The sequence below is a fragment of the Aulonocara sp. 'chitande type north' Nkhata Bay genome, linkage group LG3 (assembly GCF_057382095.1).
Source record: "Aulonocara sp. 'chitande type north' Nkhata Bay isolate Kocher_YH1m ecotype deep benthic linkage group LG3, A_spYH_male_GT1.1, whole genome shotgun sequence".
In the NCBI taxonomy this organism is placed as follows: Eukaryota; Metazoa; Chordata; class Actinopteri; order Cichliformes; family Cichlidae; genus Aulonocara; species Aulonocara sp. 'chitande type north' Nkhata Bay.
In genome coordinates, this window is record NC_141346.1 from 47809427 (window position 1) to 47823409 (window position 13983).

Sequence of the window (13983 nt, forward strand, 5' to 3'; positions counted from 1 at the left end):
GATGTAAAAGGTAAAGAAAAAGGGAAACTCAAGCTGCTGCTATTTTTTTTCTGAAATTAAGCACTTTGTTTTAAGATGCACAATTTAGCCATTTTATTTTCTCTAATTCATTTTAAAATGCAGCCCTATATCTAATGTAGGCCTACTGTGTGTTTCAGTGTTAACAATAAATTTTGTTGAAATGTTTTGAACTTGTATTTTCATTGATTTGACAGTCTATTGTTCATACGTTCAGATATTGATTTAAAAAAAAAAAAAATAGGCTGCTTCTCTATCACAATCATCACGCGAGTTAGACATGATGATGTCCCGGACCACTCAGAATTAGAGTTAAATTTACTCTATGGCCAGTGTTAACTTTTCAGTGTTAATTGTACTCAATTTAGTGTCGCACTGTGCCTCCGCGCCTCCGAGGGGGCACCGCGCCTCCGAGGCTCCACGGCGCACTGTGCGTCCGCGGCGCCGCGGCGCACTGTGCCTCCGAGGGGCACTGCGCCTCCGCGCCTCCGAGGGGCACCGCGCCTCCGCGGGGCACCGTGCCTCCGCGACTCCGTTGCGCACTTTGCCTCCGAGGGACACTGCGCCTCCGCGCCTCCGAGGGGCACGGCGCGTCCGCGCCTCCGCGGGGCACTTTGCCTCCGAGGGGGTACCGCGCCTCCGAGGGGGCACCGCGCCTCCGCGGCGCACTGTGCCTCCGCGGGGCACTGTGCCTCCGCGCCTCCGAGGGACACTGCGCGTCCGCGCCTCCGAGGGACACTGCGCGTCCGCGCCTCCGCGGGGCACTTTGCCTCCGAGGGGGTACCGCGCCTCCGAGGGTGTACCGCGCCTCCGAGGGGACACCGCGCCTCCGAGGCGCACTGTGCCTCCGCGGCGCCGCGGCACACTGTGCCTCCGCGGGGCACTGTGCCTCAGAGGGGCACTGCGCGTCCGCGCATCCGCGGGGCACCGTGCCTCCGAGGGGGCACCGCGCCTCCGAGGGGGCTCCGCACCTCCGCGGGGCACCGTGCCTCCGAGGGGGCACCGCGCCTCCGCGGGGCACCGTGCCTCCGAGGGGGCACCGCGCCTCCGAGGGGCACTGTTCCGCGCCGTGGCGCCGCGGCGCACTGTTCCGCGGGGCACTGTTCCGCACTGTTCAGAGCGCGGCGCGGCGCACTCACACTACCTTCAAGTGTTTGTATTTGAAATCAAAAGTCTGTAAATCTTACCTTATAAGCGTTTGCCTGAGCCGGTGTCCAAGTCCAAGTCCTATAATCCAACTGATAGATGAAACACTTCATCGTTGTTCAACTTATCCTAAATCACTTAAGAAAATAAGGAAGCAACGGAAAGAAGCTCTCAATTAAATGCATATAGAATAAAAAAAATAATTATCGGCAACAACTTGTTACTTTGTTATCATTTTATAAACATGTATGATTAATTATTTTACATTTCCGTGTTTTTAATTATCATTTTTCGTAAATCCCATTTTTGGTGTGTGTGTCTCTCTCTCTCTCTCAATTTTCCTGCTATTGAGTGAACAACATACTCAGAGCCCTGCTGCCACTTCATTAGTGTGACCAAGTGGTCGCCGGGGTTATAAAAGAAATGGTAATAAAATGACAACGCCACCAAGGGGAATTTCACCCCCAGGAAATTCCTATTTAAGAAAAACCGATTAAAGGAATAAGAGAGGCCGCACAGATTCAAGGACGCACACCGACGCAGGTTGGCTCCAATATCAATAATTTTGTTTATAGTGAAAATAGATGAAATATTAGAAAACAAAATGTAGCGTCGTTGTTGACAGTGTCCTAAAGTTAAAAACAATCATGGAACTTGGACTTGCCATCAGCCGTGGACCCAAAAGAAAAATCACACAACACAATCACTACAGCCCACCCAGTGCTGTACAAAGGAAAGTGTGAAAACGACCCACCACCTGAGGTCCCAGGGACACTGGCACGTCCTCTGTTCACTGAAATAAACCAGAGCAATACGTTAAAAGAGTAAAAGGACTCTGAGCGTCAGGCTCGCTACATATCATAAAAACTAAACCTTCCATCTTTAATAGCTTTAATAAAAGAAATCACACACGCACACCAAACTGGAAGGCTTACACCCTCAAACAGAAACGGCCGCGCTACAACAGGGCCGCAAAACTACATTAATACAAATTTCGGTACTCGGAGGTTAAGCGAGAGCCTACCTATAGCTGTCATAGGGTCTACTCGCTTGCTGATCAATCCGTCGCGGTCCGCCAGCATTTACTGCAGCTTTGCGCCAAACGCATGGGAGGAATAATCCAGGAGAACACCGGCTTAACTTTATACGGACTGACGCCACCCTGCAATCAATATGCATGTGGGTTCCCAATTAACCGAGTTGCGCAGCCAAGAGAGCGAGCGCAGGAGAGAGCGAGCGCAGGAGAGAGCGAGCGCAGGAGAGCGAGGGCGGTAAAGCAAGCGAGAGAGAGAGAGAAAGAGAGAGATAGAGAGAGAGAGAGGGAGGCGCGAGTAGCCCACCCGGCTACATCAGTGCTGAGTTGGATCTTTTTTTGGCTTTAGAACTGTTTTAATTCTCCATGGCACAGATTCAACAAGCTGTTGAAAACATTAATGAGACACTTTGCTCCACATTGACATGACAGCATCACACAGTTGCTGCAGATTTGTTAGCTGTGCACCCACAATATGAATCTCCTGTATCACCACATCCCAAAGGTGCTCGACTGGATTGAGACTGACTCTGGTGACTGTGGAGGCCATTGGGGTACAAACTCACTGTCATGTTGAAGAAACCACTTTGAGACGATCTGAGCTCATTAACATGGCACATCAGCGTGAAGGTTTAACGTGCTGTGCATTCAGAGATGCTCTTCTGCATACCTTGAATGTAAAAAGTGGTTAGTGGTTAAAAAAAGGTGATTTAAGTGAGTTTAGGGCGTCGTCGTTGGTTCCAGGTGGCAGGTTTTGTTTTTCAGCAGCTGTTCATACAGGATAGACTGAAAGAGAGGGGAAATAGCAAAAAGAAAAAGAGAACATATTCAACAAGCCGTGGTTCTCTGCGTGAAAATGCTTTGTTGCTACACAAATGCTAATTCAAGCTAATAAGAAGGCAACAGCAACTAAACTAATCAGCCATTACAGCCTAGGTTTGCACAAGAGCATCTCTTAAATCACAGTACATCAAACCTGGAGGCAGCAGCATAAGAACACACCAGGCGCCACTCCTGTCAGCCCAAAAAAACTGAGGCTACAGTTCACCCAGGCTGACCAAAATGGGAGAAAAATGCACAAATACTGCCTGTTTGAATGAGTCTCAGTTTCTGCTGCAACATTCAGATGGTAGAGTCTGCAGTAAACAGCTTGAAAGCATGAATCCGTCCTGCCTTGTTCAGGCTGCTGGTGTAACGCGTTGGGGGATAAGTTCTTGCCACACTTTGGACACCTTAGTACCAAATAAGCACAATTTAAACACCACAGCTCACCCAAGTATTCTTGCTGACCATCTCCATCCTACGGTGTATTCATCTCCTGATGACAGCTTCCAGCAGGATAACACAACATGCTACAAACTCAAATCATCTCAAACTGGTTTCTGAACATGACATTGAGTTGTGTTTTTGTGAGTGTGTGTTCATCAACGTCTCTTCATCCAGGGTTAGCATCAGATTCAGCCAGTGGATGATTACGACTGGTGACCTTGAGATGCCATCACAAAATTAATAAATACATAAAAAAATAGAATATAATGTTTTTCCCGGTGTGTAAATCCAAATGGAGCATCTTCAGTTGCTTATGTTTATAGGACCACCTTGTGTCTTCCTTTTATATTTTATTTTCCCTTGCTGTAAGAGCTCGGTAACACCGAAATTTCTCTTCAATTGGATAATAAAGGCTCTATTCTATTCTATCAACTTCAAAATGTGTATCTTGAAAGGTTTTTAAGAAAAAAAATTAGGACAACATAACAAAAAAAACCATCACTTTTTATTGTCTTGATTCATGTTCAGTCATCCAGGTAAGGAAATCCCTAAAAATTATTCTGTTCATCTGGACGTGGCGTTTTCAGTCGAAGAAATTCTACTAAGTGACTTCTTCAGTCTCAGCTGACTGCAGGTTTCCTTGACCCTGTAAACAGTACATTTGCGTAATGACTTAAACTAGCACCACTGACAAACAGCGGGCTATGAGGTCAGTTTTATGATCATTAATTTACAAATTGTCATATTAATGCTTTGAGTAAATGTGGTTATCCCAGCTGGATATTTGTCAAAGCTGGGAAGGCACCTAAAGAAAGCTCCAGGTGATCCAGGAGAGAAGGACAACTGCTGGCTTATCCTGTACGTGTCAGGAGTATCGGAACAGCTGAGACATATTTTTTCTAAACAACGCGTCTCTGTGGCTTTTAAACCCCAAACACTATGTCAAAGATTGGCAGGTCCCCAACCCAAGCAGAGTAATATAGTGTGCACTGTTAAGTGCCAGGAGGATTGCCATGATTTATACATCGGGGAAACCAAACAACCTCTGGCGAAGCGGATGGCACAACACAGGAGAGCTACCTGGTCAGGCCAGGACTCTGCAGTCTATTCACACCTACAGGCCAGTGGACACTCTTTCAGTGATGAGGATGTAACATCCTGGACAGGGAGGAACGCTGGTTTGAGCGCAGAGTCAAGGAGGCCATTTACGTGAAAAGGGAAAGACCATCTCTGAATCGAGGAGGAGGCCTAAGGGCACATCTATGTCTCATATGCAAAATTAAATGTCCACAAACTGACTAACCTACGGCTGTTAAAGTCTTTTAATTATATTTTGTTAATCATAAAGCGCCACGTGAGTAACCTTTCCTTTCCTGCCAGATTAAGAGCACACATTGTTGTGGGATCTGGTTCCACTGGAGGTGCATCAGTGAAACATCCACTGAGTGTCTGGGGTTTAAGTTTTATAATTTTTTACTTCAATTTTTACTACAAGAATTTCTTAGCTTCTACATCATGTCATCATCCAGGAATGGGGGGTAACACACCGATAAAGAGGACCAGCTCTTTCCTGGACAGTCTCATCGACTGCATAGAGATGGTGGGTGAGAGGAGGATGTTAGCCAAACTGACATCTATTATGGACAACAGCTTGGCTAACAGGTTGTCTATTATGAGCCTGCAGAGGCCCTGAGCAGCTCTGTTAGCAGCACTGTTACACGGCGGAGGGCTAAAGTGCAGCAGCTAAACATACAATACAGACATGTAATCAGGGCTGTGCAGAGATGTCCGAAGGGGAGGGTGCTTAGAGTTCAAAAGGGGCACATAGGCTGAATAACGACAACCCACATTAATCAAGAATCTAATATAAAATCGTATCATACTATATCACTGTCAACGGAACAATGCGAAGCAAATGTAGCCTATGTTTCACCTGATGGTTACAATGATGCTGCTGCTGCTCCTGCTGCTGATAGTGCTGCAGGGCAGGGCTGTGCTGATCTGAGAAAGTAGACATTCAAAAGTCCATAGGAGACACTGTATCTGATTAAACAAGTGTTATGAGATAATAATTATAAAATGACAGCACTTGGAATCATGAGGCAAGAGATTAATAAAACTGTGGGAAATAAACTCGGCTCTGTCTGTGACTCACTCTTCTTCCTCCATCTCCTCATCTCATCTATCACTCTCCACTTTCTGTCCATCTGAGAACAAGGCACAACTTGCTGTTGCATTAAACTGTTATTTAATTATCCACACTTAATAACTCTTGAACCTAATCCATAAAAAAGTAATGATATAAATATTTTTATTGAACTAAAACATTGCAACTTTATTTATTATTGTTTTTATACTTGAGTGATAATTTAAAAAGAAAATCTGTACACATAAAGCACATATAGTGACATTTTATACCTTTTCCAGAATACTGTATATACCATAGCCACAAGATGACATCATTGTGCTGATCCAGTCCTTGTCCTTCCCTGTCTGTCTGTCTATCTATCTTGCCAGACAGACAGACAGACAGACAGACAGACAGACAGATAGATAGATAGATAGATAGATAGATAGATATCATTAAACAACTTTAAAAGATTTCCATTATATATAAAATAATGTATTTATGATGATTCAGTTTGTCTTTCAATTCAGTGCAAAGGAGAAAGTTTGTTAAATGTTTAAATTTTACAGATACAATATTTTTGCTGCTGTAAAATCAGCATTTTGTCATATTTGAAATATAATTCTAATATAGCTGTTCTTAATGTGTTTTCTTTAAAACCCAGTGTGTGTGTGTGTGTGTGTGTGTGTGTGTGTGTGAGAGAGAGAGTACTACGGCAGTGTAAAGTAGCATAAAAGGAGCAGGTGCTAGTTTTTATTTATTGATTCATTTGTAATTTTTACAGCTTGGGAAAACTGTAAAAACTGCATATTTAGTTATTGTTATAAATCTCCCTGTAACACCATTTTTGCGTTTTTATTTTCTCTGAAAATATAGAAAACATAACAAAAATGTACTTTTCATAATAATAATATCATTAAATAACTTTAAAAGATTTCCATTTGATGCTTTAAATTTAATATAATAAAAAATATCTATTTTATATGTAAAATAATCTTAAAATATTATTGTACAAAATTGGCAGTAATTTAATTTGTTTAATAGTTTTAGCTGATCGTCTGTGACACCAGGAAGACCGTACACCTGCATCTCTACCAACTTGCATTGCAGTTTCTGGGCTCTCCAGCCTCTTTGTTCCACATTTCCTCTAATGCAGGAGAAATTATCTCCAAGAAAAGAAACTCGACCATCACACAGTGGAACAAATTCTCTTCTCAAACAAAAACCAAACGGATAACCTTAAATGCATCACGTTTTTACTTTACAAGTTCATAAGCATTCTCCCTTTTCAGTTCTACCTCCTGGTCAAACATATGTATAAGAAAATTGGCCCAGTATCATATTATTTATACACACAGCGGTCTTTCTGTCCAGTGATTAATTGCATGAGTTCATGGAGGCAGGACCTCACAGCAGAAGCGTACTCCATAATGTGTTGTACATTATTATATGTATATTATATGTATTTTTCATGTATTGTATTTACCAACATCAAGAAGTCACAAGCAAAGAAAGACCACACCATGGCGCATAAGCAACGTTTATTGACCAAATTTATCTATTAAACAAATAGACGTAACATTTTTTTCACCTCCCAAAAAGCAAAGCAACGGCAGCCCAATATCAGAGAGAATTGTGAACTCGTCACAATGAAGCATGTTTCACTTTACAAACGGCGCCCCATATTCAAGCTGCTCTTCATACTTTTGGCCATCAGGCGTCACCAGAGGACTGTGTTGAAAGTCCCGCAGGCCTGCGAATCCAGTTCCTGAAGAACTCCGTCACCATCCTCTGCGCGAATATCGCAGCAAGCTTCTCTCTGTCACCGTAAAGTATCACAGCCAGTCCGTCAGTCTGGTGGTAGATGAGATGGAAACGAAACCAGGAACCCACAGGCAGGACAAAGAGCGGAGTGGCATCTTCACCGTGTCCGTCCATTGCAGCTTCAAGTCTGTTAGAGGGAAGAACAAACCATAAGTCACAGTCAGCGATAGCTGCAGACACGTCAAAGAAAACACTGTAGTACCTTTTAAACAAGTAAACCTGAAGGAAACTTGGAGCAGCTAACAGGCAAAAGTCAAACAAAATTAGGAACAGGGCCGTGCAGAGAGGTTTAAAGGGGCGGGTGCTCAAAGTTAAAAAGGGGCACATTGAACCAGGCTGAATAACAACAACACACATTCATCAAGAATCTAATATCATCGCATCATACTATATCACTGTTGTGAGGTGGCGACAAGGCAAAGCATACGTAGCTGATGTTTTACCTGATGGGTACAATGTTGCTGTTGAGGTGTTTCTGCTGCTCCTGCTGCTGATAGTGCTGGAGGGCAGGGCTGTGTTGATCTGAGACTGTAGACATTTAAAAAGTCCATAGGAGAGATGGTAGCTGATTAAACAAGTGTCATGAGATAATAACAAAATGCAAAGATTGGCAACAAAAAACTGTGAGAAATAATTTAGGCTCTGCCTGTGCATCACTCTTTGCTTCTCTTCTTCCTTCCATCCCATCATTTCATATATCACTCTCCACTTGCTGTCTGACAACAAGGCACGACTTGCTATTGCAATAAACTATAATCTAATTATCCACACCTAACAACTCTTGCACTTAATCTATAATAAAATGATGACAGAAAAATGTTATAGCCCTGCCTTTAGTAGCCTCACACAGCTCCTGCTGTTTCCTCCTCATGTCCTTACCAGCCATGTCTGGACAATGTTATATCATGAGTAATATTGTTTTTAAAAAATCCATATACATAAAACACACACATGCACACACAGGGACATTTTAAACCTTCTTCAGAATACTGTATATACTATGGGCATCACGGTGCTGATCCAGAATCCTTACATTATTATTCATTACTAGAGCTACAATAATAAAGCAATGAGGAGGGGGAAGTAATAAATATGAAATAATGTATTTATGATGATTCCATTTGTTTCACTATCCACTCTGTGCAGGGCAAAGCTTATTACATTTTTAAACTGTAGAGATACAATAATTTTACTGCTGTAAAATCCAAATTTTGTCTTATTTAAAATATAAATCTAATATAATCTGCTTCTTAATGTGTGTTCTTTAACTCAACTCTCAGTTCCCACTAACTCTTGCCAGTCACTGCACCTCTTGTTCATTACACCAGCTGAGACAAACCTTGGTGGCGCTTATAAAGACGGAAACAGAAGAAATAAGAAAAGGATCATTATCTTAAACATTATTAATAAAGGTAAGCGACTTGAGTCGTCTGTGACTGAATAACTTTGACTTCTGAATCTCAAACGTCAACAGGTATGGAGTAAGCAAGCCTTTTCAGCTTTTTAGAAGTTAATTAATCTTGGCACATTATACAATTTCAAGTTCACAAGTATGAAGAGACTGAGAGCCAGAGGAGAACGTTTGTCCGTGTCCTAGTCCCAGTCTAATGATCAAGTCTCTCTGCTGAACTATCAACACTGAAATAACTTCCAAGAAAACATCTTCAACAGCGACCACAGATTCAGTGCAACAAATAAACATTAAAGGGAAAAAATAAAAATGGCAGAAGTTCGCCATCTTACCTTTATTAACAAAGCTTAAGATATTGATCCTTTTCTTATTTCGTCTGTTTCAGCCTTTATAAGCGCCACCGAGGTTTGTCTCAGCAGGTGATATGCAAAAAGGGGACAGTGGCTGGAGGAGAACGTCTGAAAGTGAAGGAGGGGAGGAGCTGCAAGCTCTTAAATGGTGCACTTACGGTATCGCCTCCCCTTTTTTCGCAGGAAGTGGCTTCCACATTTCCCCATTTTTTTCGACCGGGAAAGATAGGAAGGAGATGGGAAGGAGATATCCTCCGTAGTCAGGTGGCCTACTTAAATACCTGATTCAAGTACAAAGGAGCACAAACGTGTTTATATCACAGTCGTAGACTTAATATCCCCCCACTGTGGAAGCTGAAATGTCGCAGCTGCACAAGGGTCATTGAGGAAAAGTGAATTAGAAATATATTAGAAAAAATGGAAACAGAAAATAAATGGTGTAGGGATAAAACAGCTATAACCACACGCGCATATAATTTCGTATGTGTCTGTTACATGTGTCCGTATTGTACAGTCTGGCTGATGATCAAAGACATGGAATAGACCTCCGTCCTACACCATGGCTGTAACAGTGCTGCTAACAGAGCTGGTCCTCTTTATCAGTCTGCTAAGCTTTTTCCCCATTCCTGGATGATGACATGAAGCTGTGAGACAGTTTTCCTGTTCTCAGACACATATTTATATAGACGATCGTCTTTCCTTTACAGAATACATTTGCATAGGTTGGTGTTTATTTATTTTTTGTATTACTTATGATTATAATTTATTATTAAATTATTTTGAAATGTTTTATGGGTTTTGGCCTACCAAGAAATCAACAGTAATAATTAGGAGAATATTAGCATATTCAGACATTATGTCTATTGTGAAAATTCTTGCAGTAAAAATTTATATCTCCTGCCAGACGCCTCGATGCTTTTTCCTTACAACGCGCAGCAGCTCCACCACACACACACACACACACAACGCGCAGCAGCTCCACCACACACACACACAACGCGCAGCAGCTCCACCACACACACACACAACGCGCAGCAGCTCCACCACACACACACACAACGCGCAGCAGCTCCACCACACACACACACAACGCGCAGCAGCTCCACCACACACACACACACAACGCGCAGCAGCTCCACCACACACACAACGCGCAGCAGCTCCACCACACACACACACAACGCGCAGCAGCTCCACCACACACACACACCGCGCAGCAGCTCCACCACACACACACACCGCGCAGCAGCTCCACCACACACACACACCGCGCAGCAGCTCCACCACACACACACACACAACGCGCAGCAGCTCCACCACACACACACACACAACGCGCAGCAGCTCCACCACACACACACACACAACGCGCAGCAGCTCCACCACACACACACACACAACGCGCAGCAGCTCCACCACACACACACACAACGCGCAGCAGCTCCACCACACACACACACAACGCGCAGCAGCTCCACCACACACACACACAACGCGCAGCAGCTCCACCACACACACACACACACACACACACAGCAGCTCCACTACTTACAGCAGCTCCAACACACATACCTTTTAAAGTTATTTCATAATATTCATATTATGAAAAGTACTTGTGTTATGTAATGTTTTCTATATTTTCAGAGAAATTAAAATGCAAAAATGGTGTTACAGGGAGATTTATAACAATAACTAAATATGCAGTTTTTAGTTTTCCCAAGCTGTAAAAATTACAAATGAATCAATAAATAAAAATTAGCACCTGCTCCTTTTATGTAAGGTTTCAAAGACACAGCCAGCCACACACACGGTTTTAAAGAAACAGCTATATCAACTAACTGAGCCGAGGGTGGCTGCTGATCAGCTAACTGAGCCGAGGGTATGGAAATGAAAACTGCACCAGTCCGTACTACAGGAGAGAATGGAAGTGTGGTTGGGTGATGATGGCGAGGGTTGCATTTCTTTTTCAAGGATGGATCAAACGATTTAGCGATAAACCTTGGTAAAAAAAAAATGCTGCTGTCGTTGAGAGTACCAAGTGGCGAGGGCCTCCAGGAGAACAATTGAATCCTCTTTCCCTGGGCCACCCATGCCAAACAGTTCAAAACTTAACCTCGCTCTTAGAGCTGTTATTATTTGTTTGAGTCCATTTATTTTTAGAAGACTGACAGTGGAGGCAGTGGATGACAAAAAATTAAAAAAATACTACCTCCAGCTGCCTCTTGTAGGGGCTCGCGGCGTGGACTACCCTCCAACAGTAATCCCAAAGGAGCGCGAGATTCTCTCCCTCAAAGGCGAAGCGTGAGTCCGCTGGATCCATTACTGGTCGCGTCGTTCTGTCAGGGCTCTGTGTGTGGGCAGGCAGAGAGGAGGATCCAAGCGCAGGACTGGAACACAGAATTGTAAATCAAAACCTCAGCTTTATTGCTGACATGAAAACCAAACGTGAAGTGCCGTGAATACAGAAACCAAAAAACACACAGGCATAATCTGACGGTACGACACTGAGCACAGGAAAACACAGGGCTAATATACACAGGGTGGGAATCAGGGAATGGGGAACAGGAGGGAGACACAGCTGGGAGAGATCGGGGTTAACGAGACGGGGGGAACCAAGCTGCACACACTAACATAAGACAAAGACTTTCACAATAAAACAGGAAACATGAATTACTAAACAAGCACGCAGACTTGACACTGAGAGACAGACAGACAGAGAACGACACATGGAACCTGAACTAAACTAAACGTGAGATATAACCGAGAACAAATCCTTAAGCACGGATAAACAGAAACAAGAAACTAATAATAATCATCATCACTACGAGAATAAGAAAACAATCCATGAAGCAGAATTAAACCGAAATATAATAAACTCAAAATACTGGGTCCAACGGACCCAGAACCGTGACAAAAACTTTGTACCATCTCTGGGAGCTGCCAGGATCTAGAAAAAGCTCCTCTACTGAGACAAACCCAGTGTGTAGATGAGATGAGGAGATGGAGGAAGAAGAGTGAGTCACAGACAGACCGTAGTTTATTTCCCACAGTTTTATTAATCTCTTGCCTCATGATTCCAAGTGCTGTCATTTTATAATTATTATCTCATAACACTTGTTTAATCAGATACAGTGTCTCCTATGGACTTTTGAATGTCTACTTTCTCAGATCAGCACAGCCCTGCCCTGCAGCACTATCAGCAGCAGGAGCAGCAGCAACATTGTAACCATCAGGTAAAACATAGGCTACATTTGCTTTGCATTGTTCCCACCTGATGACAGTGATATAGTATGATACGATTTTATATTAGATTCTTGATTAATGTGGGTTGTTTTTGTTCAGCCTGGTCCTATGTGCTCCTTTAAGCACCTTCCTCATCGGACATCTCTGCACAGCCCTGATTACGTGTATATTGTACAGTCTAGCTGCTGCAGTTTAGTCCTCTGTCCTGTAACAGAGCTGCTCAGGGCCTCTGCAGGCTCATAATAGACAACCTGTTAGCCAAGCTGTTGTTCATAATAGATGTCAGCTTGGCTAACATCCTCCTCTCACCCACCATCTCTTTGCAGTCTATGGGACTGTCCAGGACAGAGCTGGTCCTCTTTATCGGTGTGCTATCAATGGTCATGAGTACCATTCACACAGAGTTGGGGAATGGCTGCAATCACAGCATTGTAAGATGGTGACAGATATACCCTTAGGCCTCCTCCTCGATTCAGAGATGGTCTTTCCCTTTTCACGTAAATGGCCTCCTTGACTCTGCGCTCAAACCAGCGTTCCTCCCTGTCCAGGATGTTACATCCTCATCACTGAAAGAGTGTCCACTGGCCTGTAGGTGTGAATAGACTGCAGAGTCCTGGCCTGACCAGGTAGCTCTCCTGTGTTGTGCCATCCGCTTCGCCAGAAGTTTGGTTTCTCTGATGTATAAATCATGGCAATCCTCCTGGCGCTTAACAGTGTACACTATATTACTCTGCTTGAGTTGGGGACCTGCCAATCTTTGACATAGTGTTTGGGGTTTAAAAGCCACAGAGACGTGTTGTTTAGAAAAAATATGTCTCAGCTGTTCCGATACTCCTGACACGTACAGGATAAGGCAGCAGTTGTCCTTCTCTCCTGGATCACCTGGAGGTTTCTTTAGGTGCCTTCCCAGCTTTGACAAATATCCACATTTACTCAAAGCATTAATATAAAAATTAACTATCATAAAACTGACCTCATAGCCCGCTGTTTGTCAGTGAAGCTAGTTTAAGTCATTATGCAAATGTACTGTTAAAAGGCTCAGGAAACCTGCAGTCAGCTGAGACTGAAGAAGTCACTTACCGGTAGTAGAATTTCTTCGACTGAAAACGCCACGTCCAGATGAACAGAATCAGTTTTAGGGATTTCCTTACCTGGATGACTGAGCATGAATGAAGACAATAAAAAGTGATGGGTTTTTTTGCTATGTTGTCCTAATTTTTTTTCTTAAAAAACCTTTCAAAACACACATTTTGAAGTTGATAGCAGGGGCGTCACTAGGTTTTAAGGACAGGGGGGGGGGGCCTTAACCCCCAAGAGATACACACACGATATGAACGAACGTAGTGAATGAGCACAAAATTTCACAAACAGAAAACAAAGACTGAGAAATTGTTTTCCTACTTTTTTGGACAGATTAAACATCCTAGGCCACCAATAGATCTATTGTTTTATTTCAGTCTGCTTTATAATACAGTACAACAAGAAAACAGAGGAAATGTGTTTGCTGCGTCAATAACAAGAAAAAAACTGAAAATAAAAAAGTACATTTTTCTGGCTGCAA